Source organism: Mesoplodon mirus (assembly GCF_964341445.2).
Source record: "Mesoplodon mirus genome assembly, contig: HAP1_SCAFFOLD_1126, whole genome shotgun sequence".
Lineage (NCBI taxonomy): Eukaryota > Metazoa > Chordata > Mammalia > Artiodactyla > Ziphiidae > Mesoplodon > Mesoplodon mirus.
This window is the reverse complement of record NW_028294943.1, coordinates 68,008-73,039: the sequence shown is the minus strand read 5'-3', so window position 1 is coordinate 73,039 and position 5,032 is coordinate 68,008.

Here is a 5,032-nt window from a genome sequence, read left to right as displayed (position 1 = left end):
CTCTATATTTCCACATAACCGCATTTTTACCAGCATTTACAAGCATTTTTCAGCTGTGTTGAGTCCACTTCTATATTTTTTATAGCCGCCCTTTACATATGATAACCATGTTCTATCATAGCGATACGAATTAAAATGTCAGTCAATTACCATTCAAATTACTAGTGGATGAAATCTTTCCAAAAAAAAAAAAAACGGTTTTAATAAATGTGCAGAGTTATTAGGCGTTGAAAATAGCTCTTTACAAGTAATGATCGCTACCACAAATGTTTTGGACAAGGTAACGATTGAGCCCAAAAAGTACGATAAAAAAACTCTATGTAGCAAAATAAACGGTGAGAACAAGATTCAATGGATACAATGCAATTCCTCCACTTCGCCCTCTACGAATGTGCAGCATACAAGTTATCTCGAGCATTACGTGTCACGTCATTTAATCTTATGAGAAATAACTAGCTTAAACTCTTCGCGATCCACCCCTCCTTAAGACCTCAAAGCTACAATTATTTGGGATAGCTAATTATATGAAAGCGTGGGGAATCATTCATGCTTTTTGAGCGTTCTTAATTTCTTATGTTATTTTAAAGCCTTAAATTTTTTTAAATTTCATATGACAGTCTTTCTTATTAGCTCTCCAGAAACCACGCTTAATGCTTTTCTTTTGCTTTTTTCTTGTTGCGTATGATTGGTGGTTTTTTTCTTCTAATCAAAGACAAACGGGTTTTTATATTAAAGAATTTGTTTATCGTATAATATGTGGTTTATTGCAGATTATTTCTCAAGTATTTCACCAACGAAATTGTGTTATTCAAGCATGCAGGTGGCTATTTTAGTGTTTTCAAAATGGCGGATTTATTCAGTGTATTCAAATCGTTGTAGATAACTAGCTGAGCCTATACGAGACCTTTATGACACCGTTTCAACTTAGAGGCGGTTATTCCTCAAGGAAAGTCTACGCAATATTAAGGAACATTGAAGATATTGTGATGGACATACACTTCGTTGACATAAATAGGTGCGCTATGTTTCATATGCATTTCATGTAGTTACAGTTTTTCCAGTTTTCGGAAACAGAGGATATTTTTCTTATAACTAGAGAATGGAGATCTATTTTTCTTATAACTGGAGAATAGGGGTTGAGAACATAAAAGAAGAGACTTTTACTGGCAACACTTGAAAGTGTTTTACTGGTATCCACTTCTATCTTTTCATACCCACTAATTCCATACTATAAACATGATTCGTGATTGCGATTGAAATTGGAATACCTCTCAATTACCAGTCAAGTAGTTGGTCAATTATCTCGTTAATTGAGTTTTTTTTTTAAAAAATGGTTTATTTATTGCGAACTGTGTATGTTTTTTTAGAAAATGATCGCTTGTTGTTCAAGAAATCAAAAAAAATTCTTCACATTACTTACTTAACCACTCTGATCTCATATTACTTCATAAAGCACAAAAACTCAGTTTCAAATGGCAACTCCAAGAAGCCTGATGGCATCTACATCTATTTTTATGCTGAATTCGTCACTCTGGATAGCTTTAGCGGCACCTCTCGAATGAAAATAGTTTTGATATCGATGTATCCCCTCATCAAGGAAACTCAAGCTATTCTTCAATACTACGTAAATGAAATAATTTTGCTCATGTTTATGACTACTGAAGAGTGAGGTTGATGGTTTCTCATTCTACAAGTTTCCTCAAACAACTGATATTGGGACCAAATTCATTGCCTCTGCTTGTCCATATCTTCACGCATTTGGTTAATATTTAGCACTTAAAGCTAATTTCACTTCCGCTATTTATTTATTCTGCTGCATAGCTTTTGCTATCGAAAAATCATTTTTCGATCGAAGTTAACCACCTTATGGTAACATAACCAAATATCTTAACTATATGTACGTTTGTTAATAATACTATTGTATAGCTGTAATATTTTAAAGTTAATTCTACATAGTTGTGGTTGAATAACAATGTTTCTTCTTTTTTCCAGTAACAGACAAGTACGTGCTTACCAAACATTTAGTTGATTATCAAATGAACAGAAACGTCGCGTATCTTCGTCCTGGGAATGCGAACAACTAAATAAGTAATACTTTTTTTATTTTACATGACTCACATTACACATAATGGAGATTCCAAAACTTCTTGCATTCGACTCTTGCATTCATTGTTTGTTACGAAAATTCTTATGAATAGCAAAATTTCATTTTCTCACGTTTTAATTGCATATATCTTGCCACCTAGAGACCAATGCCAAAATCCATGTAGCGGTAGCATCCTTTTGACGCCTGCAGTAATATCTAACTCAAATACTGAAATCATTAGGATGGGACCGAATTTTGTTGGTTTCAGTAATACACCACCTATCATTGTAGTGTGTGACCCAATCTCTATCCATTGCGGTTCATCAACCAATGTCAATTATTAGGGTGTTGGAATCATGTGATGCAGAACATTTGTTCTATGCTAAAGCTTTTCCCATAAAAGTAATCCTTTCTGTTCACATAAAAGACAAGGGACTTCTAGAAAAGTTTCCATGATGCTTTTCCCGCCCTCCTTCTATCCACAATGATTCTGTAAACCGTTATGAAACTCTCACAACTAATCTATCAGTGCAGATATATTTCATTACATTTTTTTTCAGCAATGAAGGTGTAACTTGTGCAAATAGTTCACACCAATGGAGTCTCGCTGGTAAGATAAATGAAGGCAGTGTTATTGATGCCGAAATTTATGATGACTGCCAGAGGCACAAGCTTTGGTTCAATGCCGCACTGAAAAGAAGCTTTTTCTTTCAAACTAAATGGAAAGTATACTGGTTCACCAAATTTTCAAAGAGTTGTTCGTGCAATTCGTAAATTTGAATTCTTATTTTTCTTTGTCTTCATCCTCTTAATGTTAAACGAAAATTCAATGATGTAGTAGTTAATGTAGGAAACATCCAACATACTAGTATTTGTCTATATGTGGTGGTAAAAATTCTTTATAAAATTCCAGGCATAGCTCGAATTTCCATTTTATGTATATATTTGTGAGTGAATGCGTGCACTTAACAAAGTTCTATGTTCTTGACAGCTGATTAACACATTCGTAAAGACCTCTGTAGGGGTCATACGGGAGTCAATGGGAACCACATCTTTACATTAGGTCATTTCAGACGATACAAATGACTCCATACATCGAATGCAATTTCTTTTATCAGTCTATGTGTATTTATATTTTATTGCTTTATATTCGCCGATATACTGCAAAGCGCTACTTAAAAGTGAACAGTTGACTTATTCCGTTTCTCTTAATTGCTTGTTTATGTCGTTGGAATGCCACAAACACATCTATCTATGAAATATTAGTTCTACTTTGTGCTGTAATGAAGCTTTTCGTTTATCTGAACGATTTTAAACTGGATAGGAGCTGAACTTTTATGGGGCGAACAGGGATTCTAATAACGATTTCCAGTAGGTTTTAAGTCAGCTCTTCAACGACAGTGATTCTAAAGTTTTTGAAGCTTATGAGCATTGAGTTCTCTGTGTAGGGGTCCACGATGAATTTACGTCAGAGAATGAGTATAGAGATGAGGAGTTTCTCGGCATCTTATTATGAGTTTTGAAGCTAGTTATCAAATGTACATAGACCCTGAGGACATTGCTCTTCGTATCTTATATTAGGGCTTTAACTGTTAATTCTTCTTTTATTGAAATATGAACCTTTCTTCTTTCTTTTTTTAAAGAAATCCTAACTGGAGCAATGTGGTATTGTTGCTGTTGTTTTTCTTTTTGACACAAGATACAGCCTATGATCCCCCCATTAACTGTAGTCTCCATAAAATGTTGTGCTTTAAAATCTGAATTTATTAGTGATACTGTGCCAACAATGAAGAAATGTAAGTCTCCCAGCGTTGCTTCTTTAAAGTAAATAAGGCACAAAGATAAATGTAACAGTCGCCAATTAAGTAAAATGTTATCTCCTTTCCCCTATAACTATAACCCTAGCATAACCTGTCCCTTTCCTGTTCCAGGATAATGAAAGTACATCAGGCTTGGTAACCAATTCTGATTCGCTCAGTGATTGAAATTCAACAGCCCATAGAGATCCCCCTGCAACGTTCGAACACTAACACATTATTTTTTAACCAGTTATTTTAGCGGATTAAATTTTTATGATTTATTAAAATAATTCCTTTTCTGCTAAAATTCCTCCATTTCAACGCGAAAATTTCAGTTGTTTTCTTTTTAATTGCTTCTATTCCTATTACTTCACATATCAATAATAACATTGGTAAAGCGCATAAAGGCGTTCAAGCTTTCTAGGTACATATCAATAGTATTTCTTTGTCGTTATGAAATTCTTAATTCCTGGTTAAGTTGGTTACAACCTCTTATTTCTAAAGTGAAAGTTAAATCTACAAGTCGACATCGGAAATCATTTTTACTTTTTACCCGAACCTTTTCATAACAATTTTTCTTGCACTCCTCTGTGCAATTTGTCAATGGAAATTGTTAAAAAATGTTGGCATGTCTATCCTGATTTATCTCTGATATTCCAAGTTGCACAGTCAGTCGTAGAAAAAACTTTCGTCGATGATTCTGATGAGTTAGATGTATTCGAAAAGCCTTCACAAGCAAAACTAAATGTTTTACCAAATTTTCCCAGCTGCTACTATGTTTTGTGTATTCTTTTCTCAAAAGTAGTTGAAATTATGGATTTTACTTTCTCTCCATTTTAGGCACTCTTCTATTACTCTAGTTAAAAATTTCTTCAAATTGATTTGAAGTAATGTTGAATTTTAAATTCAACATTATAAATTAACCGCAGCTTCAGCTTAGCTTGGGTTTAAGGCCGATTTGGGCACCCAAGATCATCCCGATAACGGGTGAGTGCTGATAGCGTTGATAAAAGTAAAATAAAAAAAAAAAAAAAGCACGCTGAGAGAAAGGCAAAGCGAGGGGCACGGATGGTGTAATGGATAACTTGGTGACCCCCCGGAAAGGGCAATCATCGGGTTGGAAGTTCGCACCGCCCCCAAGTTTTGC